Source organism: Brassica napus, unplaced genomic scaffold, assembly GCF_020379485.1.
Source record: "Brassica napus cultivar Da-Ae unplaced genomic scaffold, Da-Ae ScsIHWf_1302;HRSCAF=1859, whole genome shotgun sequence".
Lineage (NCBI taxonomy): Eukaryota > Viridiplantae > Streptophyta > Magnoliopsida > Brassicales > Brassicaceae > Brassica > Brassica napus.
The window spans coordinates 44,941-55,583 of record NW_026014717.1 but is presented as its reverse complement, the minus strand read 5'-3'; positions in this window follow the sequence as shown (position 1 = coordinate 55,583).

Genomic DNA, 10,643 nt, shown 5'->3' with positions numbered 1-10,643 from the left:
CTTTGTGTAACACCCCGGCCCAGGCTCAAGTGCAAAAGGTCCAACAAAAGGAAACCCTAAGTAGCCCTAATCCCATTTCCTATAAAAGGAGGAGCCTCTCTGCAGCTGAGCCACAACACCCACACACAGCGAAGCCCTGTGAACTAGACCTGCCGCTGACCTCCTCCCGTCTCGCGCCACCGCCGTCGAACCGCCGAGGAAGCGCCGCCGCCGATCGCCACCCGCGAAGCCCGAGCCGCCGATCCAAGGTGCCGAGCCGTCACCTTCTCGACTCCGTCTCGTGTAACCATCTCCGATCAGATCTGTAAGATCCGGAGGAGGACCCTCTCTCCTTCACGTCTTAGAACCAGATCTGCAATCACCAAGAACTAAGGCGAGGACCCGTCTGTGAACTCTTATCAAGATTCCTAATCTAGTATAGTATTAGGAAGTAACTAGTATGAACTAGGGTTGATTGAATGTGATAATGACTTGATTAAAAAGAATGATTGAATGAGACTTCATGTCGTGATTGATTGATGAAAGAACCTAGTGGAACTAGGGAAAAAGATAATGATTGAGATAAGAGCCATTGGGAAAGATGGGGAAAGAAACGCGGCGGCCGTAGCGTTCAAAAATGGCGGAGATGCGGGGCCATAGCATCAGTAAAAATGGCAGATTAAGAATAAAGGGGCCAGTAAGATTGAGTCACGCCGAGTCTTGGCGGGAAGGGGTCGTAATACATTGCAAAGGCGGTCCACACCCTAGGAACCGGGTGTTGGGCCTACCAGGGCAGGCGACTTCACAGGGAAGCAACAAGAAAAGGGGTGGAGGGAACCGCTTGAGCTGTGTAGGTCCTAAGTCTAGGTGTTTGTGAATGTTGCTTGCTAGTTCCTATTAGCTTGCAACTGATGCTTGCTGAATTATTTGTGTTTGATATGAGTTAACGGGTTCCTGGAACCCGTCCTCACTGAGTATTCCCAAATACTCACCCTCTCCTTTCAGGTACGGACAAGGAGGCGCGCAGGAGTAGGCACGGAGTGGTGCCAGCCAGGGGTGTTTGGGAGTTTGAATTTATTTATTGTTTCAGTTGTTTTCTCAAGAACCATTTCTTTAAGATTTGAGTCGAATACATTTTGCAAGATTTTGAGGAATAAAAGGATTTGATGAACCTTGTTACGTTGTTACTCTATTTATCTAGTTAAGGACCAATGAGAGGGCATACGGATATGTCGGTAGTTAGACATGTGTGCCCTTAAGCTGGTTCTCAAAATACCCGAGTGTGGTAATAAGAGATGGGTGTTACAATTGGTATCAGAGCCAGGTTAAACCTATCCGGTCCTATCCGGATGGGTGCTGGCGGAAAGAATTTCAAAAAAAGGGGGGGGGGGGGGAACTTTTATGTTTATTTCCATCGCACTCCTCCGCTGACCCATGCCCTTCTCGACTAGGTATTAAGTCACTACCTGCATTCTAGTTATCTAACTATTACCATTATGACAGGATGCCTCCCAGAAACGCCCGACAAGCTCAACCCACCACGACGGCCCAGAGGGCCACGAGACGTGCTGCACGGGCCGCATCACAGGCCACCGATGAGACCGAGAGTCAAGCCGGGGATAACGTGGAACTGAACCAAGAGAACGGCAAGGCACCGGGCCAAGACTAGGCCGCCATGGATGCTGCGGCCATGGAGGAACTACGACGGTACCGAGAAGCTTACGGGGGTAGGCTTCCTGGTAACGGTGCAGCCGCCGGAGAAGGGCTCGCACCACCCGTGGCTGTACCAGTGGGGATCAACCAGCCGTGCCATCCTACTGGGACATGATGAAGCAACTGAAAAGTATGCAAATGGAACTGTTTAGCGGGGAGCTGACCCAATTGCCGCAGACAACTGGAGGAGGAGATTGGAGAAGAATTTCCTCTCAGCCAGGTGCCCACCGGAATATCGCCGGGATTTAGCAGTTCACCACCTGAAGGATGCACTACAAGAAAACATCAAGGATTCTGAGGGAAAAAAATCGTCGGAATTTCGTCGGAATATCGTTATTCCGACGAAATTCCGACGAAACACGTCGTCGGAAATAATTCCTCGGAATTTCTTTTTTCCTCGGAAATCCCTCGGAATTTTCCAACGGAATTCCGAGGAAATAAATTTCCGAGGAAATTCCGAGGATCCCTTATTTGTCGGAAAAGTCCTCGGAATATACCGAGGGAGAACTTCGTGGATAATTCCTCGGAAGTTCATCGATCGATGCGTGTTTGGACATATACATCGATCGATAGGAGTATACGACGGACTTTTTCCTCGGTTTATTCCGAGGAACTGTTCCCTCGGTATATTCCGAGGGATCCGTTCCTCGGAATTTTCCGAGGGAGTTGTCCCTCGGAAAATTCCGAGGGAAATGTCCCTCGCTATATTAAAAAAAAAAAACGGATCGATCGATGCGTTTTTGTTCAAAAACACATCGATCGATCTAGTGAAAAATATAATTAATTTCCTCGGAATGTAAAAAATATTAATTTTTTGAAAAAATAAAATTTCTGAAATTAAATTCGAAAATATGAAATTAAAAGTAAAATTGAAATCATATTAATTAATATTCAAAGTTTCACAAAATAAAAATAAAACATTCCGAGATTGGGGAAAAAAAAAACTACGGGTCTGGCACGTCTGGGAACACCTCGTTCGGGTACATCCTCTGAATCATCTCCATCATTTGCTGGTTCAGCCTCCTCTGTGCCTCATAGCCCGCCTGTTGAGCCGCCATCTGGGTCTCCAACAAAGATATACGATCATCTTTGTCCTTCAAAGAGCCGTAAGTACTTCTGGATCAACAAAGGACGGTGGTGCAGAAGAAGGAGGAACCGACCGGGTGCGACGAGAAAAACCCAACCACCAAAAAACAATAACAACCTCGTTCCTTTCTGGTGAATAAAAAAAGAAAAATACAATATTAAAATAATTATAAACTTCAAATATAAATGAACTTACTTTTTCACCGATAACTTCGAAATAAGATATAAACGAAATGATCATCTATCAAAATCAATATCAAAAACTTTGAAGATAAAAAGCTATTCCGTTTAAAAAATGACTACGGGTCATATCCACCTTGTACCCTTCCAACAAATCTTTCAACATTCAGTTCAACATCCGAACATGCTTTGTCTGATGCTGGACCCCTCCTTCTGAGCAGAATCCACTGGTGCTCAGATCAATCATCGCCTTGATCAATTTCAAGAATTTGAATGATCAAACAATAGACTTAAGAAGTAGACCGAACACGACATCGTAAACGCTTCAAACGTCCCTTCTTCTTGGAACCGATTGAATAGAAAAAAAGCCAAATTAGAAATTTAAACCAGAAATAATGAATGAACTTTAAAAAAAAAGAAATTACGGATCAACGATTCGTTGATTCGAAACCGGGAAAAGTTGGTCGAAGCCGTCGAAGCGTCATCCTCGGTTTGAAGCTGAGAGACACTTCGTCTACCACTGAGTTTGGAACAGGTCGACCACGTCCCTCACAAGAACGTCATCAATTGCCGGTCTTCTGTTGGATACGCCCTCCTCATTAGGGCGAGATAATCAAACGGATCGCATCATTTCTTCCGCCTTGAAAAAAACATAAAATTAAAGAAACATTAGAAATTAGAAGAAATGCACAATAAATTTAAATTCTGAAACTCAAATAATTGAAGACAAAGCGGTTGAACTTACCATGCGATTCGCGAGGGACAATAGATGAGCACCCAAGTTATGCTTGTAGATGCCCTTCCCTTTACGGTCGCTCCTGCGGTGGTGGAGTTGGTGGAAGAAGAAGAAGTTTCTTTCGTCTCTCCTTATCCCAATGCGCACACAACTCCTTCCAGACCGTGTCGTTCATCGACTTTGGGACCTTTAATTAAAAAAAAAAGAAAAGTTTAATAAATTAAAAAATAGTTTAATAATTAAAAAAAATTGTTTATAAATTAAATCGAACCTATTGATTTCCACTTCTTCTTCCACCGTGGATCTGCTTCCATAGTTGTCCATTACTTTATGGACGAAGTGGTGATAGATAAAGAGCGTCTCATCGGATTCCAGTTGAACTTGCTGAAAAAAAAACACAATTAGTAGAAAATTTATATTAAAGATTAAAAATATAAGTAAAAAATTAGAATACTTACCGCAAACTGACGAAACCACAGAACCTGCTTGTCGGTTGGGAAGTGAGTGAAAGTCGGATGTCCACTGTCGAGGGCCGAGTACATCATACGGTTGATCCATGCGCTGATCCCGTTCCCGGATCGGTTGAACCTTATTAAAGAACAAAGGTTAATAATGAATCCAAATTTAAAGAAAAAAAAATGTTTAATTACCATGTTTGACCCCGTCCATGTGGATATGGAGTGAGATACGGAAGATGGTCACGACCGGCTGTTGAACCAACTCCGCAACCCTCATCACTCCCGGAGGACCGGAGGAACAGGAGCGGATGCAGCAGCGGGAGCGAGAGGAGCATGAGCGGGTGTAGCAGAGGAGATGTATGGTTGGAGCTGTGGGGCGAAGGGGAATCCTGAAAATGGCTGGAATCCCGAGACTGGCTCCCCGTACCACCACGACCACGACGCTGTCGAGGCCGGGTCTGATCATCATGAGACCTGTAAATTAAAAAATATATTTAATAAATACAGAAATATATAAATAATTTTTTTTATTAAAAAAAAATCCCAAATATTTAATCACAGAAAAAGATTTATATATATGAAAAATATTTTTAAATCCCCAAATATAGTATTTAATGACAAAAAAGTTTTATAGATATTTAAAATGTTTTGTAAAATCCAAAAATCGAATTTATATAGAAATTTTTTTGTAAAATCCAAAAAATCGAAGTATATAGAAATTTTTTTTGTAAAATCCAAAAAATCGAATTTAATAGAAAATCGGTTTGTAAAATACAAAAATCGATTTATATACAAAAATCAATTTTATAAATACAAAAATGAAAAAATGTATAAAAAAATTCTAAATCAAGCAACAAAAAAAATGATTCAACCAAATCACAATTCTAAACCTATTATACAACCAAATCACAATCTTACCAATCACCCTAACAAAAATCTATCAAAACTACACAAAAACCTAACAAATAGAACCTAAGAGAGTGGGATAGGGTCCTTACATGATTTGTGTAAGAGAAGAGGGAGATCGCCGGAGATATCGTCGGATTTCAGGGGGAAATCGCCGGAGAGAAAGAGAGGAGTCGCGCAGAGAAGAAGAGAGAAATGGGGAAGAAGAAGGGGCTCGTGGTTATAAAACTAGGGTCCGACGGACATTATCCGTCGGAATTCCGTCGGAATTCTAATTTCAATTTTCGCGAAATATTTGCCTGGTAAAATGAAAATATTCCGAGGAAATTCCGACAGATAGTAAAAATCCGTCGGAATTTCCTCGGAATATTCCGAGGGAAATACCGAGGAACTAGTGTTGGGGTTTCAAAACATCAATTTTTTTTGCCGTATTTCATTTCTTATACAATTGTAATGCATACCATTGAGGATTCTTTGTATGCATGAGCATAAACCATGAAATAACAAATTTCAAAACTAATTGAAAGTATTCCCTTTACCGTTCATAAAAGGTATAAGTGTTTCTCTTATGTTGCGAGATTTCGTTCATACAATCGGAAAAGTGTTAATTATACGGTAAGGAACAAATTTTTGACTTCATAATGAACGTAAGACACTTAATAAGGGTTATATAGGTGTTATTCAAATGGCAAAACGTTGTTTTCAGTTTTAAAACCCTATTTCCTCGAATTTCCTCGGATTATTCCGAGGGAACTCCGAGGAAACCTCTTCTTCCTCGGAATTTCTCGGAATATTCCGAGGAAATTCGACGAACTAGTGTTTGGGGTTTCAAAACGTAATTTTTTTAAAAAAAAACGCATCGATCGATGCGTTTTTGAACAAAAACAAATCGATCGATTACTAAGATGGACCGGCCCGTAAGACTGTGATCGATCGATGAGAGTATCCCATCGATCGATCGAGAATCTGAATTGTTCCTCGGAATGCCCTCGGAAAATCTTGTATGTTTTTTAAAAACGCATCGATCGATGCGTTTTTGAACAAAAACAAATCGATCGATTACTAAGATGGACCGGCCCGTAAGATTGTGATCGATCGATGAGAGTATCCCATCGATCGATCGAGAATCTGAATTGTTCCTCGGAATGCACTCGGAAAATCTTGTATGTTTTTTTAAAACGCATCGATCGATGCGTTTTTGAACAAAAACAAATCGATCGATTACTAAGATGGACCGGGCCGTAAGATTGTGATCGATCGATGAGAGTATTCCATCGATCGATCGAGAATCTGAATTGTTCCTCGGAATGCCCTCGGAAAATCTTGTATGTTTTTTTAAAAACGCATCGATCGATGCGTTTTTGAACAAAAAAAATCGATCGATTACTAAGATGGACCGGGCCGTAAGATTGTGATCGATCGATGCGTTATAGAACAAAAATGCATCGATCGATGCGTGTTCGGAAAACAGAATTATAAGGCAAAACCCGACCTTTTTGGATCTAAACCTTAGAACTCTCATCCCCACACGGGTAAGAAAGAAGTCCAAGAGACCCAACGATGCAGGAACATATGGAGGAGGAGACAGAGTAGAAGCTATCACCGCTATTTTATTTTCTTTTCTATTCTACTAACTTTTATGGTCTTATTTTCTGTTAATTTTGAACTGAGTTTTTTTTTGCGTTTCTTAAATATGAGTTCGTATTTCTTTTACATGGTTTCTTCGTTTTATTTGGTTGTGTTCTGAGTAGTTTTTAATTCGTATTCAGCTTTGCCTTGCTAGATAAACCAAATAACTATTATCCGAGGAAAGAGGTTATATCAAGTGTTCCTCGGAATTTCCTCGGTATTTCTTAAAAAAAATAATAATAAGTTCAATGGTAGTTTGTTTCCGAGTCATCATCACCAGATGAATCTGAATCTGGATCTTGATGAAACTCTCCAATCACTGGTTCATCCTCTACGTGAACGACGGCTTCCTCTCCAAAGTCGGTTAAATCGACTACAAGGCCAACTCCAGCTAAATCTTCTGCTGCACTTAAGTTGTCGGATGTGCTTGGTTGTAGTGGGTCTTCCAGCTCAGAACTTCCCTGAACTCTGCCTCTCGGGTTGAGTCTTGTAACAGTAACCCATGGATCATCTCTGTTCCTTACCCGGGGGTACTTGATATAACAAACCTGTAACATTTAGAAAAATTATAAATTAATACACATGATGATGAATCATTCTGAATAATTAACATTTAATTACCTGATCGGCCTGAGAAGCAAGAATGAAAGGATCATAATATTGCAGCTTTCGCCTCGAATTTACTGATGTAACACCAAATGCATCTGTTCTCACACCTCGATCTGGGGTGTTGTCGTGCCAATCACAATAGAAAACAGTACAGCGCAATCCAACCATGCCCAAATACTTAATTTCCAAAATCTCATGTATGTGTCCGTAGTATACATCATCTCCTGATGCAGAACAAACGCCAGCATCATAAGTCGTACTCGAACGTCTCCTCTTCTGAGTTGTGAATGCATATCCTCGAGTACAAAATCTCGGATATGACTTCACAACAAAGTTTGGTCCAACGACCATCTCACGTATCCAATCGTCAAATGTTTCACCTCTGGCCAAACCAGCAGACACCTATTAATAGCACATATATATATATTATATCAATAAATGTGAATTAGTATAAATATGTGATAAAATATATTTTAATTTGTTTAAAGCACTCACATAAGTAAACATCCATCCACTAAATTCTCTCTGCTTCATTTCTTCTAGTTCGTCCTCTGTGGCGTATCTATACTCGAACCGCTTTTCTGCCATGAAAATCCTGTATATGATGACAACAATGTAATTAATTAAGATTTAAATTTCAACTTGTTAAAATAAAAATTTGTAAGCTCATTTATTTACCTCTCATATTGAAGAACGTCTTCGCAGTTGGTGAGCAAATATGTTTGCAAATGACTGCGCTCCTGCTCAGTAAGTCGACGGTCCTTTGGTTTTCCGCTAAGTCGTCCAACATCTGTGAAAATGTCTGGAACCGTAACATGATATGTTGCCCGTTCGCCTCTATCATCATGCCAAGCAGGTCTTCTGTTTTTGGTCTGAACTTCTGCTGGAAAGTAGTACTGGGCAAAGTTTGAAGTTTCTTCATTGATCATCTGTGCGACTATAGAACCTTCCACCCTACTTAAATTTTTCACCATCTTCTTCAAATGGAACATATACCGCTCATACAGATACATCCATCTATACTGCACAGGAACACCAAGTTCCAATTCTCTTGCCAGGTGAATAACAAGATGCTCCATAACATCAAAAAATGAGGGAGGAAATATCTTCTCAAGGTTGCACTGAATCACGGCTATGTTTGTCTTCAAATTTTCAATACCTTCAAGAGTCACTGATCTCGTGCATAAATCGCAGAAGAAACCACTTATCCCTGCAATTGCTTCATGAACATTTCGTGGTAATAGTTCCTTGAAGGCGAACGGAAGGAGGCGCTGCATCATTACATGGCAATCGTGGCTTTTCAAGCCAGTAAACTTTCCTTCCTTTCTGTCGATACAGTTACGCAAATTTGATGCGTAACCGTCTGGAAATTCCACATCGTTTGAAATCCAATCAAAGAACGCATCTTTTCCCGCTGCATCAAGTCAGTATTTGGGAAAAGGAGCCCTACCATTCTCATCAACATGAAGTTCTGAACGAGCACATATATCGACTAAATCCAGTCTTGACTTCAAATTATCCTTTGTTTTACCTTGAACATTAAGGATCGTGTTCATGAGATTGTCAAAAAAGTTCTTCTCAATATGCATGACATCTAAATTATGCCTTAGCAGATGATCCTCCCAGTATGGCAGATCCCAGAAAATACTTTTTTTGTGCCAGTTATGTAGTTCTCCAACAGCATCTACCGGAAAACGCTCATGTCCACCGACTTCTGGCGTCCTTTCTGCACCAAAATCTCTTAGTTGTATCTTCAAATCTTTCCACAAATTTCCGGAGGTGGACTGTCAAACACCCTCTTGTTCTTCGTAAACAAATTCCTACTCCTACGATATGGATGATCAGGTGGTAGGAATCTCCTGTGACAGTCAAACCAACACGTTTTCCTTCCGTGTTTTAGTTGGAAAGCATCAGTGTTATCTTGACAATATGGACATGATAGCCTTCCATGCGTTGTCCATCCAGACAACATACCATATGCTGGAAAATCACTTATTGTCCACATTAGTACTGCCCGCATTTGAAAGTTTTCTTTACACAAGACATCGTATGTTTCAGCACCTTGAGCCCATAGTTGTTGCAACTCATATATTAGTGGCTGAAGAAACACATCAAGTGATCTCTTAGGATGCTCTGGTCCGGGAACGAGAATCGAGAGAAACAAAAACTCTCGTCGCAAGCACAAGTTTGGGGGGAGGTTGTATGGTGTAAGAATGACGGGCCATAGATAATACTGTCTTCCACTCTTGCCAAACGGACTGAAACCATCAGTACATAATCCAAGGTAGACATTTCTTCTCTCATACGCAAAGTCGGGATACTTTGATTGGAAATGCTTCCACGCTTTTGCATCTGAAGGATGTCTGATCTCACCATCTGTTGAGTGCTCCGCATGCCATCTCATTGGTTGCGCTGTGCGTTCAGACAGATACAACCTCTGCAACCTTTCCATCAAAGGTAAATACCACATCCTTTTATATGGCACTGGAACTCTTCCACTCGTATCTTTATAACGAGGCTTTCCACAAAATTTGCATGTAACCCGCTGTTCATCCGCCCTCCAATAAATCATGCAGTTGTCGCTGCATACATCTATTACCTGATACGATAAACCAAGACCAGCTACGAGTTTCTGAACCTCGTAGTATGAACCAGGAGCTACATTATCCTCGGGTAGAATACCTTTTACAAAATCAGCAATCGCATCCACACAGTCTTCAGCCAAATTATAATCTGTTTTAATGCCCATCAATCTTGTAGCAGATGATAAAGCTGAATGACCATCTCTGCAACCTTCGTACAATGGTTGCTTTCCAGCATCCAACATATCATAAAATCTCCTAGCTTCTACATTGGGTAAATCTTCCCCTCTAAAATGATCATTTACCATCTGCTCAGTACCTACACCATAATCTACATCCGTTCTAATTGGTTCTTCTAATCTAACCGCTGGCTGAGGTTCGCTAGTACTACCATGTTCATAATCAGTTTCCCCATGATGACACCAAATTTTGTAACTTCGTGTAAACCCACTCAAATATAGATGAGTCCAAACAACCCACTCTTTAATAACCTTTCTATTTTTACAATTAGAGCAAGGACATCTTAACATACCTGTTTTTTCTTCCGGTTGTCGGTGAACTAACCCCATGAGCAATCTCGGTGAACTAACCCACTCAAATATAGATGAGTCGGTGAACTAACCCACTCAAATATAGATGAGTCCAAACAACCCACTCTTTAATAACCTCGTTGGTATTCTTCCGTAAGCAATCTCGTGTTCTGATCCAAATGAGGTCGATCGATCCAAGAACGAAAATAATTTGAAGAAGACATATTTTTTATGA